The 19,368-nt window shown below is 32.9% G+C and overlaps 1 protein-coding gene across 2 annotated transcripts in view; it reads right to left on the bottom strand.

Moving 5' to 3' along the window:
• The window catches only part of LOC111509256 (UNC93-like protein), a 175,605-nt gene that overhangs the window by 133,628 nt on the left and 22,609 nt on the right, over window positions 1–19,368 (bottom strand). The window contains exon 1 of one of the 2 annotated variants that reach the window (XM_074171898.1): window positions 8,256–8,661. The exons of the other annotated variant lie outside the window; for it this stretch is intronic. The gene's annotated coding sequence lies outside the window, so the exon portion shown is untranslated. Of the gene's footprint in view, window positions 1–8,255; window positions 8,662–19,368 lie in introns of those variants that run through there. 2 annotated transcript variants of the gene reach the window in all.

The following is a 19,368-nucleotide window of genomic DNA, read 5'->3' as shown; positions in this document are numbered from 1 at the left end:
TTATTGCATTGCTTAGAGCTGAGATCATCGTTATACAGTATCATTTCTTTCAGATGTGTTGCGAATGGATAGCCATGTAATTAGCTTTTGTTAAATGGTTCGTATCAAAAAAACTACTCAGTATCTTTTCTGTGAGAGAAAGGTTATTCTGAATACGGTCTGATTGAATATTTAAGAATCGTCCCACAATACAATTGATTCGAATTAAATTTTGCAGTAGCAGTTGAATGAAATAATTGGGGAAATCAGAAGATATCGGGAATATCTACAGCTACAGCTACAAATGATTGCGCAGGGTCGAAGAAAGAAGTGTAGTGAAAAAATTGGACATCTTCTTTGAAAGACATGTTCTTGTAGGAAAGTCAATGTTTTTTGTTATTCTTTGAACAGAAGAGAACTCACAATAAAATTCACGTTGTAGGAAAAACTGCTTATTCAACTTAATTTCGATGATGTGATGATCAAAAAATCGATAAATACTCTGATACGAGAGTTCATTGAAAAAAAATCTCATACTAAAAGATATTTCCACACTTATCTGTATCTGAAATGTTACAACTTGCGAGTATGTTCCCGTTTTGTCTAGAAATTATGACGAACTGGTTATAAATATGATATGAACACTTCCAGAAGGATTAGATATGAACAATTATGCAGCAGACAATGTGGCCCCTTGTCGTTATAATCAGCACTTTTGAGGTGTTTTTTTTCTGTGATTTAAAAAAAAAACTAAATTGTTATCTCCGTTATACCGATATTCATAAAATTATTTCTGATGACACCATTGAAAATAATTGGATGATTTGAATTTTTCGTTTCAATTTACTGTCGAACGTATAATTGAGAAATAACATAGCACCCCAAGAATGGACTTTGTATTCGTTTCTATCAATATCATCAGAGAAGCACACAGTATTGAAATACGAATTTTTGACTTTTGGTCATAGGGGCGGTTCTAGTATTACATAAGCATATTTATTACAATGATATACCCCCCAACCCCTCTATCAGCAAGAGTAAGCAAAACTCTTTCCCCCCCACTCCCATGCTTACGTAAACATTGTTATATGAATTTTTCTTCTGATGTATTCTGTTTTCATTGATTCATGAGCAGTAGTTATAATCCTAGAAATAAGAAATTAGATTTCGAATAGAGGCTTTTACCGCACAAATTATTCATACAAATATACAAATATTATAATCTTAAGTAATATTATGAACAAAACAAACTTCTTTAAAATTTTTGATATACATATAAATTCCAATTAACACTCTTCAATCCATGACACCCAAATCCATGATTCTAAGTTTTCAATGACATTGGATGTTTGCTGCTCATAGTTGTGTGTCTGCTCACTCTCATCCAATTTTGAAATGTCTTAAGTCGTTCTCATCGAGCCATTCAACATCGCGGTCCTCTAAATTTTGTAAAATGCACATCAGTAATTTCCCTACTCGGTTCTAAGCGAGTATCTGAACGTAAACAGTATTTGTGGTAATCCCCAAAAATGCGTTTCGTTTTCAAACATAGCCAACGTGTGGCTTACCATATGTATAAAAAAGTAAATAACTATTGACGACGGAATCACCATCTAGACCCCCTGCTGGGGAGCACACTATCAAGTCATCAGTAAGTCAATTATATTTTTATATTTTATAAATGAAATTTGCATTAAGCTCGCGTATATTTGGTTTGTCTCAAGGGTCAGTATGAAAAATAATGCACTAGAACACTTGTTTGAAGACTGACAAAATTGTATTTCAAAATTAACTGATAGTGAGTAGCGCTCGAATGTTTTTCTTATTTGTTATTAACAGGAACATCAAAAAATGTGTAAATTGATTTTCTAATGATAGTGGAATTTATATTGAAACATTTATGATTATATTTATAATTCAAGATAATCAGTAATATATTGCAATAATTAGCTAGGATTCTTGAGTTCACTACTATATTGAATTCATATTAAATATTTTATTACAAATTTTTATACATATTTCAGGTCCCAACAATCACAGGAGTCACAAAATATTATTATAGATGTTTCACATCTACCAGGCGTCCCGTGACGGCTCACAATTATTTTCATTGGGTTGGCAATACTGGGTCAGATTCTGTCATGCCTTTTTGTAGAGTTATACTATTTTTCTGGAAAGTGCCGTTGAAATGCTCGTTTTTGAGTGTATTTCACTTTTGAGTTATTGAAAATTGATTTTTTTGGAAATAGAATGAAATTGAGTTCGTGTTATTTTGTTGTTGATATGTAAAGATTCATTGGAAAAATGGTACTAAAATAACTGTCAACTGTGTCTACAACAAAAAATGAGAAATTATGAACAGGAACATCATGAATGAAAGATTCGGTTGGAAGCAGCTCAAAGTAATTGATCCCAAGGAGTTATCAACAAAGACCAATTGTTAAAAATATTCAGTTGTGAAAAATATTCAATTTAGTTTAAACCGTCAATTCAATACAATCTTTGAACCCCCATTTTTCCTCTTTTGGGGTGTACGTTCCTGATTCCCTTTCTTGATGCTTATATGCGCTATACAAAGAACCTACCCGCATATTTCGTGATTTTAGGTTTAGTAACTTCAACTGTACGTTAATATAAGAGCAGGCATCAGATAGTAATTTATATTTTCACTTCGAAAACACAGAAACTGAAAAAGTATACCAACTGCACTAAGTAATGAATAGCTTCGAGAATCGAATTATGCTACCTAACACAAACGTCAACGACGTCTGCCTTCACGCGTCTCGGGTCGCGTTCTCGGCGATGGCGCTTCATTGCTTAGACCGCCCCTCTACCCCGTGCATCGTTCAACGTCATCTTATAGTAGACGCGACGCGTTGCGTCAACTTAGTCTTATCGTGATAATTTTTAAACGATTCGTCAGAACTACTTAGTAAGACAAAGTTTATCTATATTAAATACTCATATCGACAATTGTACCAATTTCATAAGAATCTGATAGATATTCTAAATTGTGCATTGTAAAAAAAGTATGCAATTCAATTGTATTTATGGCCCTTTATTTATTGTATTTATGGACTATTTAAGATACACAATCTGACGGTTAATTATCTGCATTTAACTCCAATGGTATAGACAGCACACGCCAATATATCTCTAAGAGACCAAGTATTTTTCCGACTTACTTAATACTTATTGTTATATTATAACCAAAATTACACAAAACCCTTGTTAATTGTATCCTTTATGTTATTCTGATGTATAAGCTGTATTTATGTGAAATTTCTTCTAAATCCGTTCAGTCGTTTAGGCGTGAAAGAGCTACAAACATACTTACATCCATTCTCACAAACTTTCACATTTATATTAGTATAGATAGATACATGATGAATGGAAGTATTTTATTACCATTTGAACAAACATGAAGAAACTTGCATGCAAATACAAAGCGATTTATTGAAAATAGATTGATTCAAGAATGAGCTTTTACATGTTCACCGTGTTCAAAACTTCAAATAGAATTGGTTACTAATTTTGAAACTTCATGACTGATAGTAGTACAGCAGGCATATACAAGTTATCAACGGTGTATGTTAAAACGTAAAATTTGTTTTCAACAACATCAGTTCAGATTTGTTGGGGATAATGAATTGCGAATGACTAAGACACATTTATCACAACTGCTTATCAACTTCTAGAAGTCACGTCGGTTTTACCATGCTAAACACGCGAGAAACACGAATGAGAAATAATTTTCTTACACATGGTACAGGTACGCAGAAATTCATTTTTGAAACCTCCATGTATTTTATAGTATTTGGAAACTTCCTGGGTTGAATATCTTAATAACTATGTCTAGATTGAAAAAAAATATTGTAAAGATCCTTGTACAACAAAAAATTCGAATCAAAGGACAAAATTGAAAATACTAGTAAGTTCCACAAAATCTATCTGTGCGATTGGGACGCTAACGATGGAATACTACAAACGAATGTTGGGTCATTGTCAAAAACTTTCAGATATTTAAAGGAAATGTTTATATTTTCACGAAACTGTTGTCGGAATACCGAAATGATAATGTTTATGACTGAAATTTAAATAATTCACCAGAACCATAATGAAAAAACCAATGCAAACTTTTCAGTAGCTTATGCAATTCGGAAATATTGCAGAATTTTATACAAATCAACATTTGCTGTGAAAATTACATACTCTAATTTTAGGCAACTCAACTGTTTTTCATTAGCATAAAGCATCCTGATGATGACGAACACTTTGGAATTTTGTATTGTGAATAAATTGAACGAGTCTCATCAAAAGGAATAGAGAATTTTTTAATATTTATCTCGAAGAGTTCGTTTTTAATTTGAATAAATACATTTAGATGGTTCAAACTTCAAATTTACATTTTCTTACACCCGATCATCTTCTATCATTGAAATCTTCAACTGACGAATTTCAGGAAAGACCCTGATTTTGATTTAATATGAGACACTTTATTATAATTTCGAATGATATAATTGGGTTTTCATATCAATAATGACCCTCATAAATCGCAACTTTTTCGATGCGGTATTACCTTTTATAGAGGATCCGATGGATATCACATACTTGCTTATGAATATACAAAGTCAAACCGAAATATGAAATTATTGGATACCAGCCGACGAATTTCAACTAATGATCAATAAGTTGCTTTTTCGAAGATATGACCATTAAGTAACTATAGGTGACGTACTAATAGTAATCCATAGTTTTCTACCATATATCGAAAAAAAAATGAATGGTCTAATATATTTCATATGAAATACGTTTGTCAAACACATTCTTCTTGAATAACATAATCTTGCTATAAATATTTTTAACACGCTTATATTAGCTTCACCTGTATGTATGTATGTATGTTTGTTTGTAACTCTTCTTTCCCATTTGATCTGTATTCGACAGAATTATCGACATTATTCCTTGATCTATTCGCGGGCAGTTGGCGCTGTACGTAACCCCCTTGATATATTTCGAACTCACTTTACATGTATATGCCTTATTTGTAACCCTCCTTTGCGCGTCTCCTGTCTTCCTTGGGCTTGGTAGCTGATTTTCAAGCTCCTTCTCCGGAATTGAAAAATATCAATGGTCATTTTTCTAAACAATATACGGCTCATTGATTCCAAAGTTTAGATGAAATAAATATAATTCAAAAAGACTAAAAAACATGCTTTTATAGCCTACGAAACTAAAAAATTATAAATAAATATAGTTTTAAAAAAACTAAAAAAAACACGCTTTTGAAGGACATCGAACTGAAAAGTTGAAAATATTTTTTTTAAATAAGCTTTGGCGCGTGGGCGCTTTGTGCCATATTTTTTGTATATCAGGCGCCTGTCGCTTTTCTCACAATTATACAAGTATTTTTCGTTCGTTATTGTTCTAAGCGATGTTTTTTAAAAGCTTGTATAGTTTTTTAAAACCATATTTATTAATTTTTATACCTTATCTTTTATTTCAGGTTTTCTTGCTAATATGTATCTTTAGTCATATGGATTTCTCAGATACCTGACACTAGTAAAATATGCCTCACATTTTCAAATTCTAGATCACTTTCATTCCGTTTGATTCACAAAAAATGTGAAAAAGAAGTTGTTGAGGCGGTGTCTATTCATTTGACCTCATCTGGTCAATTCAAATATAATTCCTATTATCTGTGAAATAATAATGTAAAGTCCAATGCTCACATTGATGATAGTGAGAGACAATTATGATGGGCTACTGCTGATGTTTTCAAGACAAAATTATGTTGAAATTTATTATACTTGTTATCATATCTGATAATTGTAATGACAATCCAATGATAATTCCTTGAATAAATTGTCTCTTTGACAGAGATAGTGACATTTGTATTTATATTGCCTGGATGCCTTTATATTCACAATAGAGTGGGAGCTGAGAAAAATGTATAAAAAGTCAGAATTCATGAATGTTTTTGATGAGGCATATTACAAAATTACAAATTAGCAATTTTTGTTATCATTGACAGGTAAACTTCAATGTTTCACTAAATAAATGTGAATCATATACAAAACAACTGTTTGTTTATAAAATAATTGTTATTGCTGCCTTTAACTGTAGTGTTGTTTTAAAGTTTTTTAAATAATAATAATTTTTTAAATAGTGATAACTGCTTCAGAGTACCATATAATATCTTCGATATTATTTACTTATAATCAGTTGGATATATCCCCATGTGAATAACTTGATGATACTTATAATACTTTCCTAATGGATACACTTCAGTGGGTATACCCAAAGATAGACATTGTTCAGAAAAATGTATATGGTCATTGCTATCATTATTTCCGGGACTTTGCGGTGACTTAATGATCACACTATCACTTGGTATGCACTTAATATACCTTAGAATTGATTGAAACAGACAATACAACTAAACTCATTAACTACAGCATATAACATTTGGCAAGAATATTCATCAGAAAGTTATAACTCGATGTTTTCTAAAGACCTGAGTATGGAATCTGCTGTTGAAATATATATTCCAGAAGATACAACCAAAGATTGTTAAATTTGGAGCTGAATTACCTAATATAAGATACCAAATACCTTTCTATGGTACATAGTTCAGAGTGACGGTTCAGATAATATGATTCACGAACAATACTCATACTCAACTGAACACTAACAGGTGTTGTGGCAAAAACTGAATGCTGAATATATTGACATGGAAAACTTCGAGCAATCGGAAGAAAAAATAAAAAATTTTGGAATGTTGAAGATTTTTGAAAACTTTTGGAAGTTCCCAAATTCCAATTCGTGATTTGAAAATACTATTTTTCAGGAATTCAAAATACTAGAAACCACTAACAGAAGCAGACATTTTATTCTAAATATTCGTATTTGAAATTCAGAATCGAATCTATTTTGAAAATATCTGCTAACGAAATACCACAAAGTAAAACTTTACATCCTGTATAGAAAGTGAAGCAAGTTGATTTTTCATTCAATTCAGTTGAATCACTCCTGAATAACTATTAACGAAGTGTATATCGTGAATGTGAAGCTAATATAATTCAAATCAGTGATACGGACAATTATTGTAAATCAATTACAGTCTTTTGTTTCTCCAAGGACGCTTACCACTGCTTCATTAAAATATTTCAAGGAATATAACAAAAAATTATATATTTCTCCTAATTGTACAAAATTGGCACCTGGAAAGCGGAAGTTGAATTCTGAATACATTTCGTTACAGAATAAATGAAAAACATCTTCGTAGTTCATAGTGAATAACCCAGTAGGTTTACCGGTAACGTGATCTCAAAAAGATCACCTAAACAAATAATAAATGAGCAGAATTATATCAACTGAAATTGTCATTTTATTTTGACAAATTGAAATATCTGCATATTTGCAAATCATGTTATAAATGTTACTATCGACAAATAACAACCTTTACAATTGCTGAAAATGCTCAATTGGATTTTCAATTGCATCAAAATCACTGGCTAATTCGCAATTAAGTGGCGTATTCCAGGATAACCTAAATGAGTTTTCTCTAATTTATTTTTATTCTTCAACAGAAAAAAAACTTTGTTAACATTTCAGCTAACTTTTTCGGAAGTACTAATTCATAAAAACCCAAAATACAAGAAATCACTAACAGAAGCAGACAGTATAACAACCTAGAACGTTATTATTTTCTTTCAAGAAAAAAATATTCGGAATTCAAAATCGAAAAAAAAACTGAAAATATTACCATTATATCTCACAGATGAACTTTCACTCTGTACTATTTCTGAGACATTAGCCGGTTGGGTTAGAGTTAAGGTGAGTGGTTCATTTTATTCTTTCAAGCTACGGTTATGTGGAACAATGCTTCCAGCCCTATGGCTTGATGATATATTTCTCTCGTGTATTGTCCAATCAGTCGTAGAAATCGCACTTTGAAAGGTAAGACCTCGCTAATCCTTGGCTCGGACAAATTTTTACTTTCAAAGAATGTCATTCGTAAGAGGGTGACAGATGACTGACGGAAAAACAGATTTCAAGAGATTTTTTTCCATATAAAACATACGCAGGTTGATTCCAATTCAGATAAATCACATCTGAATCAGTAAAAATGAAGTATGCAATGCAAATATAAATATCATCAGTGCCACAGAAAATTAGTGAAAATTCAATTACTATTCTTTGTTTCAGCAAGCAAGTTAACAACTACTAGATATATTGACTAAATAATTTATGAAAATATGATAAAAACTTACATGAAACTGTTAAAAATATCCCAGTTCTTCGGTTAGGTGAGAACTCCAAGTGTCTATCGTCGCCTTCCTGGAGAAATACTCTTTGTAAATTTCGTATAAAAGTTCCTGGGAAAGAGGTACGAAACACTGAAGTTAACACCTATTTTCACCGAATTCGCCAATGCTGCACCCAGGATTGACGACCGCGAAAACGAATACGAAAAAAATCAGCGAAAAGTATCGGTACCGTTGGAACTGTTGGTACTATTACCCCGCTCCAATATGCACTTCAACGTCCAAGAGCTACGTTGGTACTGACAAGAGAAGTAGCAGAGTGGTGGACGTACTGCAGAAAACTTTTCCTCCGACCAGCTTTTACAGAGGAGATTCACGTGCTTTTGTTTCGGCACAGACAATTGTCTTCTCACCAATTCGCCAGCTTTGATACGTCAGTCAGTTTTAAGTTCTGCGGAGATAACATCTCGAGATTTATGGGTCTTTTGTTTGATTTTGGATTTTTCCTCACTTTTAGTGATTTGTTTGTCACTAGATTAGAGCAATCAGGCAATGTGTGTATGGGTGAATTATTCTCGAATATGATTACAGGGAGATTGAGATATTCTGACAGTTTGTTCTATTATGAAGAGAAAAATTGTAATGCATCTGATAACATATTTTTTCTGAATTTGTATCATTGGATAAAATAGAATTCAATGAAATTCAGTTTTCACCATAATGTTTATTTCTTTTCCGTGTCTATCAATGACCAATGGAAGATTTTTCAGAATAGGGTTATTTTACAGGAATGATAAAAGGAATTCAACAGTTTGAATTATCATTTTGTGAAATATATCATGAGAACAAGATTAGAATGATTTACATAACAAAGATTTGTTTTATGGGAAGTACAGTTTTTGGCTTTCTACTACTCCATCTTGATATAAAAAATGTGGGAATCAAACTGGAATAGTAGAAAACCAAAAAATTTCTTTCCCAAAAATAAATCACCCCTAAAAATATAACCTTTTCAATTTAAAAAAGAATTGTTATATTTAAGGTTTTGGTATTCAGTAATTTTAAATAATGTTCTGTGTTGAAGAATAAAATTTGTTTCAGAAAAAACGAAATTTATTTTCAAGTAAATGAAAAGAATGGAACAGTCGAATTTTTTTCCGATGAAAAAACTCACACCACAAAAACATTAACAAACTGAAACAAGTATTTATTAGAATGCAATATTAGCAACATTTTAAATATCTCAATGTTATTTCTATTTATTTTCATCAATTCTTCGAGATATACGCATTACCAATGACATTTTTTTCGTCATTTTTAACGACTTTCATTGAAAATGTAGTATACTGATGGTAAAAAAAGTTCATCAACGATTCATGTAACGATAAAGTTTCAGTCGAAAAACAATCTACATAATTGCTAAAAAACTCGATTGAATTTATACTGAAATGAATAACTTGCCAATTCACGCAATTTAATTTCAGCAAAATTAGTTTTTCTAAAATTATTTCTGTGCCTCAACAAGTACCTACATTAAATTTATCAACCTTTTACAATAGGTTACTTTTTTATATTAGTTCATAAAAATCTAAAACGAAAGAATCATTCAAACAAAAGCAAACAGAGTATTCCAGAACACCAAGCAATTTCTCTTCAGCAAAATTTTCAGAAAATATTTGAAAAAAAATTGAAGAAAATTTTTCTGTTGAACGGTTTTATTGAAAAAAACAAGATATTAATGATATAGATAATGTACTAAAAGCTAAAAAATAAGTAGGAAGGGCCTAGGTAGCAGTCATCACACCACTCTTCTCAGCAATCTACGGTATTGATCATATAAAAAAGGTGAAATCGTTGGGCGTAGCATTCACATAGTAACCCATTATTTTATTATTTTTTTATAAAACCGTTCAACATACATTCTTTTTACTTATTTTGTTTTCAAGTTTTTAGTTTCTAATTTTTCTTCACCCTAATGCCACACAGCTCTGACACATTTTAACCTTTTACCTTATCTGTGGTGTATCGTTAACGACGTATCATTTTTAGCCACCCTGACGTCACACAGTCCTCGACACGATACAAAATCTTGAGTTGTATCTTGTATCCCGATTCTGAGTTGACAAACTTCTTTGAATAGAGTATATTGGATTTGCATCTTTTTCAAAGTGTATTACTATTCTACCACTCAAGACCTGTCATTTGATACCCATATTGAGGTAGTTGTGAAAGAATATAAAGTCCGCCATTTTTTAGTTGCGGCCATTTTTTTCAAAGTGTACTACCACTCTACTAGTGAAGCCTGGTCATTTGATATCCATATTGAAGTAGTTGTGAAAAAATATGTAATCCGCCATTTTGTAGCTGCGGCCATCTTGGATTTTCAATAAAATAGAATTTATTGAATCGAATTGGCATCAAAACTAAATATGTGTACCAAATATCAGATCAATCTGTCAACAGGAAGGGGGTCAAACTTCAAGTACTCGATTTGACGCAACAGGGCAAGCTAAATAAAACCGTTCAGTTAATAATGTTACAATTTCAAAAAACATATGTATTTAGTGAATAATTTTATAATGATTTTTTTTCCTGATTCAGAACAATAACACTGTTTGTAACCTTTGGGGTAGTAATGAATATTACTGAAGCTTTATTCCAATACCAAGCCGTTATTTTAACACTTCGACACGTGTTTCGATCACCAAGTGCTCATCTTCAAGAGAAAGATTGAACTGCCTCTTGAAGATGATCACTTGGTGATCGAAACACGTGTCGACGTGTTAAAATAACGGTTTGGTGTTGGGGTAAAACTCCAGCAATATATATTCAGAATGGTGATATCATGAATATATCAATTTTTCATTTCAAATTAGTACCAATTCAGATATTTTTCAGTAGGCAAGAATCCAATGTTTGAGAATTCAAAAAATGAACTGGTTTGACTGAATTCCAGAAAATACAATTCGATCCCGAAAAGGGTTTGGATGAAATATATATTATGCTCAAACTATTCAGCTATGTGAGAAAATTTGAGATTTCAAATGTATTCTTGATTGTCTGGATTTTTTAAATTTCGTCGACAAAAAAAATCTTTTTGGGAACCGATATGGAGTAGCAGTATATGAAATGTTTTCATGTTGAGAAAATGATTATCTAGTTTTTCATCACCGTTTTTCATTTGAGTGTTAATCTACTTTTCGCCAAATAGAGGGATTGACATCCTCAGAACTATACAGACAGGTTTCCTTTCTCCAGGATTATACTAATATGTTTGCGGTTGGATGCTAATTACCCGGTTAATAACATGGAGTGTTATGATAATGATAAATTAATGATGCATTTTCATGTCTGAATGGAGCAGGTAGCCTGGCATAAAGTTTAGACTTATTGAGTTGTAGACTCAAATAGGAAAAAAATATTCACGTTCAGCTATGAATTTTTGAGGCATAAAAGTGGTGGCCACTATATTCGTGCCATTTGTGACAAAGAAATTGAATTTCGAGTTTATACCAGAAAAGTTACCCATACATACTTCAGTACATACAATTTATCGGAAAGTAGGGTTGATTGCAGAACAGTATAATCTTCAGCTTCGTTGCACTGATAAATTGGTTAGAAGCGACATCGGCATGGGTGGCAGCTCTTTAGTGTCAATGCAATAGCATTTCCTGTCAATGAGTGCAGAGTGAAATATTGAAAACTATTTCTGATCTGTCCTCAATTATTTCAGTGGAAAATCGTAGAACATTCTTGGTTACCCGCTCATGGATATTTTTTGTAAATTAGAAAATGAGGCTGAAGAAATTTCCCGATTCGTCTCTGTCATGAAAAATTTCAATTTGTTGAAGTTGCTTGGCTCGAAATTGACCGTCATTAATCAATAAAGTCCTTGATGTGGTTTTCCTATTGCCTTGACTGTATTTTGGAATTTGATAAATTTCTTGCTACGTACTATTGGTATGATTTAGTCCAAATTGCACTATTAGAAAATTTCGTTATTTGTGGTCTGCACAATAAGAAATTATCCTCGCCTGACGGTGCATCGAAATTCAACAGATGAAAAATAATTTATTTAAAATAAGTTATCTACTTTTACTTACTTTCAGCTTTGTCTACCAAAAGATTACAAATTATAATAATTTGCGTATATTCTAATTATTTTATTATTTCGAGCAGAAACGTCGAGAAGAACTTGTTTTCCTCGCTACATAAGTAAATTTTGAAATCTATTTGAGTTACTGTGAGGAATACTCCTTTCCATATGTAGGAACAGGGGTATTCAGAACTCAAGGATTCATTTTATCATTTAATTAATTCAATTCACACCCTAATTCATTATTAAATAACGTTATATCGAGGATATTAAATACTTTATTCTTGACCTGATCCAGGGATTCTCAAAAATGAAAAAGCATAATAAAAAAGCATGGCCACGCTTGTGGCCCATGTGAGCTTGTGAGCTAGCTTCACTTGGTGCAGAAAATTCCATAACGAATATAATGATAATAATGATTATAACACTGATAATTCGTTTCCAGTCCAAAGGAAAATTGATCATATCTGATGGCTCATATCTGATGGCTCCCAACCATATAGGAATTGACGTAAATAAGAAAGCTGACACTGCAGGAAGAGTTGCAACTGAAAATGATGTCGATGTGAATACACCTGTGAGTCCAAATGATTGAAAACATTCACAAAAAACCTAATACTCAACTCATGACAAAATGAAAGGACAAACAACGATTCAAAATCGAAAGATATTAAACCCGATATTGGAACTGTGAGGCTTCCACAAGGGCTAACTAGAAGAAAACGAGTCATAATAACACGACTTAGAAAAGGTCATACGAACTTAAAATCCTGTTATATAGTGAGAACACAAAGACAACCACGATGTGAAAATTGCCGGTCAAACATCTTCTCTTAGAATGCCACCAATATGAGGCTGTTCGACAACGATATGATTTACCGGATAATATCAGATCTTGTTTCAGTACCAAATATTTCATAAATGTTCTGAACTTTCTGAAACAAACAGACCTCCTCAATAAAATATGAATAGTAGACGATACCAGAATAATAAAAAATAATAATAAAGGTCTTCCATTATTTTTCTTCTGGAATCTACGAGTGTATACGATAAGGCTCGTCTGAAAGCAGAAATGATCAAGGAATCGGGTGCTTGGCTGAATGCTTTACCTGTTGCATTTCTTGGAACACTATTAGACGATGAATCTTTCAGAATAGCAGTAGTACTTATTTGTGTGCCTCATACTTGTGTTTGACGAGAAAGGTACACATGATTTGAGTTGCACGAGAAGTGCAGACCGTAAATCTCGACATCACCAAGTGAACGACATATTTAAATGAGCTATGTTGTCAGCGGATGTTCCTGCAATTCTGGAACTCTTAGATACCAGTCGAGATGATGGTAAACGACCAGATGGTATGTCTCTCTGGAAATACAGTAAACCTGTGGTATGGGACTTCACTTGCGTTGACACGATCGTCGCTTCCCACCTAGCCGGAAGTTCGAAGTCTGCTGGAACAGCAGCATTGTCTGGTGAAAAATTGAAACGAAAAAAAATACCAAAATCTTGGTAACAACTATCTGTTCCAAGGGGTTGAAAACTTTTGGTGTTTATGGCCCGGAGTCTCTGTTATTTGTTCATGAACTCGGAAGGAGAATAGGACAAGCAACGAAAGATCACCGTTCTACCTCTTTTTTGATAGAAAGAATTAGTATTGCCATTCAACGTGGTAATGCTGCTTCGGACTTTGGAACTATTCCTCCTTCACATAATTTTGATGAGATCATGCATTGCCCTTCAATATCTTCGAAACCATCCGAGATATGTGGATATTCATTAGTCTCCTATCAAGGTTAATTCGCAAGTGATTGATCCACCTTCTTCTTTTTCAGTGCGGTCAATGGACTTATTGAGTCATTCTTGCCCCCCAAATAAGAGTTCTCGTGGTTCTGGTCCCCTTTCATTGGAAGAGCTTCATGGAGCAAGAGCCGAATCGATTCGTATACGAAACCCTTCATCACTTGAAAGGATTGATCGCAGCTTGAGAAATGGTTCTTATGCTGATTATGTGAAACATGTTCTTCCTTACGAATCAGTAGTGAGTTGTCCTGAAAATCTAGAGAAGAAAATTGGATTGGATATTTTAGAAAACACTTGCTACATGAGTAGCATTTTACAGGTGTTGTTCATGACGAAGAATTTCAAGAACGAGGTTGTAATGATGAACGAGAACAAGAATGATCTTCCAAGATGACTCAACCTCTGACGTAAGCACCATACTCTTAGGAAGGTTTGAAATCGATGAACACTTCAATCTAGCAGACCACTATTATAATATTCATGCAGTCATTGTTCACTGTGGTCCTGGTGTTGAATTTGATCATTATTACGCCTTAGTCAAAGACGAAACGGACTGGTTGATGTTTGACGATAGTCGTGTCACGCGTGTTCTGGCGATGTACTGAATTTATTGGAGCCTCTGGAGACACCGTACATTTTGTTTTATGAGAGAGGACATTGGCAGATCAAGATCTTCAGATGATTTGGTGCTGCAGGTTTTTCTGGGTTTTCCTGCAGCTGAAAAAGCAAATGCTCCACTGGAATCAATGAAGTCGCCCTGGTGCACCAATTAATTTTTATTGTTGTTTCATAATTTCAAAACTTGTATTTCAAAGAATACATAAGTTTTCAGTTAATTCATGCAGGTGAACTGAAAAAGTAAATGGGGAGATTCAGTATAGCTGTAGACACCGGAAGGTGCAGACTGCCATCTGTTCTTCCACCTAACCCAAAACAGACTACTAAATGACAAATCAGAACAAACACAAAAAATATTCATTACTTTAAAATACACTTACGTTACAAGGAATATAAACATTGCTATCAATGAATTAATAAATCTCAGTTCAAACTGAAGATGGAGATTAATCAAGGATAAATAAATATTTTTTCAAACATAGTAAATGCTGAATTAATAATTCTCAGATCAAACTGGAGATGAAGAGTGGGAAAAGTGAACAGAATTTCACTCGAGAAATCTGATGATACGCGTCCGGAAAGTCGATAACGAGAGTTCTTTCAACTCTGGTGGTATTTTATTCATACATTTGGTAATGTGGAAGGAAAATGAACGTCTGTAAAATTCTGTATGAAACTTTGGGGAAGTAAGCAAACTTATTCGTCGAATATTGATATCATGTACATCAGAGTGGAATGTTATCTTATTGTACAAATAGGGGGTTTTGGTACTTTAAAACTGTAAAAAAAGCAGGCAGAATGAAGGAACCTTCGGTCACTCATATCAAACCAGTTCTTTGTTTTCAATATGTATGATATTCTATCGTATTTTTTGTTACCATAGATTAACCTCAAGCAACTATTTTGGAGCTTTTGAATTCGTTTGATATCAATGGAGTTTATACAAGGAGCGTAAAGAACATACATAGTAAATTTTAAATCATTTTATCGAATAACTGTCTATTTTGAAAAATCAGTTTGAGATTACAGTATACTTTTTGTAGACTTGTGCTGACATGATAAATAAATTTCATATCTTCGTCAATCCACAAACCCAGATTTTTAACTTTATTAGAAAGTGTTAAAGGACCCCCTCCAATCTGAATGCTATTAAAGTAGGTTGCAATATATTTTTTTCTTGCATTCTTTCTACCAAAACCGATTGCAACACTTTCATTTGAATTCAGTTTTAGGCAATGCTCAATAGAAAATTTTTCAAGATTATATAGATCAAAATTCAAAGCACAAATAGCCTGGGAGCGTTCTGCAGGTTTGAATGACAATATCATTATGTATCATCAGAATAATAGTGCTGCGAGCATAATTGGAAGGACTTGGGAAAATTGCAAATATATGAACTGAAGGGAAGGGGCCCCAATACTGACCCTTGTGGTACTTCTTTATTAATTTTCAAAAATTTAGAAACTTTCCCACCATATAGTACTGCCCGAGTTCTATCAAAACAGATACTTTTCCTTTATCAGTAGCATCAAGTATGTCATCAGTAATTTTTAGAAGAGCCGAAGTGCAGCTATGACCTGACCTAAAACCAGATTGGTTATTTTCAATTTTCATTTATTCATTTATGTAATTTACAAGATGTGTAACGTGTGGTAGTAAAAATGGAGTGCAAAGATGTAACGAAGAAAAGAGAAATGAAACTCTATGTTTTTTATCACTTCAATTTGTAACTATTGTTACTCTTATACGTCCTATACGGATATTTTCAAACCTATTGTATAAGTTTGTATATTGTATAAGTTTGTATAAGTTTGAAAATGTCCGTACAGGACGAAACGGCGGTAACGTTAGTTACAAATAAAAGTGGTAAAAAACATAGAAAGTTTCAATTCTCTTTTCTTCATTTTAATTACCTACCACGTGTTAACGGCTACATCCATCAATTTATTCAAAGATGTAACGTTAAAATATTAATGCCATCCGTACCTGTTACTCTGCTTTTCAATTTCTTTATTATAATAAATATTTCTGTCTCACTGACTTGTTCAAAATCCAAAGGGGAGAATATTGAATTTAATAATGTCCTCTTCAGGTTCTAGATTACGAATATTTTTAATGAAATGATCAATTGTTCCGATAAATACGTATTATTTTTTCTCATTAAATTTTTGAGAGTGATACAAATTTCATTTGTCTGGAAGGTACCGGTTTATTTGACACATAAGTCTTTTTATCTTTTTTTACAGCTAGTTACCATATTCCTCATTTGCTTGTAATGATTGAAAGCAGTTAATTTTTCTGATTTTTTGAACAACACCTTTGTCTTATGTCTATCCTTCATCATGAGTTCAGTATCTGTGAGTCAAGAAGCATATGATTTGGTGATTCTGTAAGTAAGGAATGGTGTTTGTATATCTGAGAATGTGGTGATACTATCGACTCAAAAGTCAACTCGACAAAAAATCAACTTTGCTGACTATATCATTTAGTTCATAGATGATTCTCTATGGAATAGCTTTCAGATGTCAATGAAATTAAGTATAGTTCAATTGTTTGAAGTCTCTAGTAGTGACAAAACGTAATGTCGAAATTCTAGTATTTAATTTTATTGTAGCAAAAACAAGTTCATGATAACTCACCTCTGGTACATCTTTCACCCCTATACCGCTACAATATCTTCTTTAATTTAATAATGTGGCTGACTTATCTGTTATGCGGTTACGTTCATCTATCATTTGTTTCAGCCCCAGAAATTCAAGATATCACTTGTAACCTCTGAGCTTTTGCTATCACAATCAAGCTGATCGATATTAAAATAACCTAGACAAAAAACTTCGTGAACAGTTGTAATGACTGTTGAGACTTCAGTTTCAAATTTATTAAACAAATCCAAATAATTTTTTTGTGGAGGTCTGAATATGACTCCAGTACCTAAAATATTCAACTTTAGTTTGACTTTGATCTATATTTGCTCAAAGTCATTCGATGTTTGAATTATTGATGTTTCCAATCCCTCTCTAACGTAAATACCAACTTCCCCACTCCTGGCCTCTCCATAAGCACGGAAAAATCGAAACCCTTCCATATTTACATTATCATTGGTAATAGACCTTTTCAGCCAAGTTTCACTAACACCAAAAATATCGATGCCAGATATAACATCAGATTCCTCAAATTATTGATGTGTACCAGAAAAGATCTTACATTCAAATGAGCATATTTCATTTTTTTATTGAACATAACAAGTAAAATAATGTAATATTGATGAAGAAAAGAGAATTGAAACTTTCTATGTTTTTAAACACTTTTATTTGTAACTGACGTTTCTGCAGTTTCGTCCTATAAGGACATTTTCAAAATTATACATTAAACTAACAATGGTTGATTACATTAGCCCCTTATATAATAGCACTCCTTTAGGTAATAATAGAGGTACTTGGCTTGATTGAGTACAATGCGGATATGCTAATTTGAAAACTGGTGAGTAAACTAAATCGATTTGATCATTTAACGGGTTGCAACCCGTAATGTTAATGCTTGTGAATTTCCAAGGATTCAAAATAATTGAGTTTGCAACCCTTCCTTGCATAGTGCAAAATTTCCGTATCGTTTAGATTCGGGAATTTGTGGTTGCATGCCAAGGAATGGTTTGAAAACGTCGAATCATTTTTTCTTAGACTGAAAGACTTTTCATGTTCAGCATATCGTTTTTTAAAAATTCGACTACACTGTCTCACATAAACACTATTATATTTCCTCAGTTCTGACTGTGTAATATAATATAAATTGATTCGATAAACCTGAAAAAAATCAAAAAGATTAACCGAAAATAACAATTTTATTAAACAAAAAACTGAAATTACAAAGAAATAACATACAACAACCAAACAAATAAAAATTGAAATATTAATAAAAGCTGAAAAATTGAAAAAATTAAAACTATTATCAACAAAAAATGAAAAAATAAAAATTAAAAGATTTCAAACCAAGTTATGTCACAACGTTTCGATTGTTAGTATCCACAATCGTCTTCGGGTAATAACTGGACTTATTCCTTCGAGATCTGACTATTTATAGGTCATTCGAGTGCTTTCACCTATCCCCTCTTCCCTCTTTCCGCTTCATTGGTTTTGGCGGGAGATGACCGTTTGGCAGGAGTTGGTCGTTTTTCGCTTGATTAGAGGTTTCCATATGTTACGTATTTCTATATTAGCTTGACTAAATACGTTGTTGGACAACATATACGCGGCTTTTTTGAATTTTCTCCTAAACCAGTGTTCCTCTTTTTGGATGATTTCAGCTTGACCCCACTTGATGTTGTGTTGATGAGTCCATCAACACAACACAACATCAACATTCCGGATTTACTGGTTTCTCCTCGCTGTGTGTGTTTCTTGTGCACGGCAATGCGAACTTTCAATGGTCTCTTAGTTTCACCGATGTATGATTCTCCGCACTCGCAGGGTACCCGGTAAATGCAATTCTTGGAATTGCAGTCTGCGTTTGGTGGCCTGGTTTTCGTGAGGCTGCTACGGATAGTGCAGATCTGAAGTAGGTCCTGATGTTATACTTGGACCCTATCCGTCTTATCCTTTCCGATAATC

Source organism: Leptinotarsa decemlineata, unplaced genomic scaffold (genome assembly GCF_025532065.1).
Source record: "Leptinotarsa decemlineata unplaced genomic scaffold, Ldec_3_MD MMD2_tig00000035_RagTag_RagTag, whole genome shotgun sequence".
NCBI classification, from domain to species: domain Eukaryota; kingdom Metazoa; phylum Arthropoda; class Insecta; order Coleoptera; family Chrysomelidae; genus Leptinotarsa; species Leptinotarsa decemlineata.
Note: the sequence above shows the minus strand (reverse complement) of the source record. Positions and strands in the feature narration are given on the sequence as shown.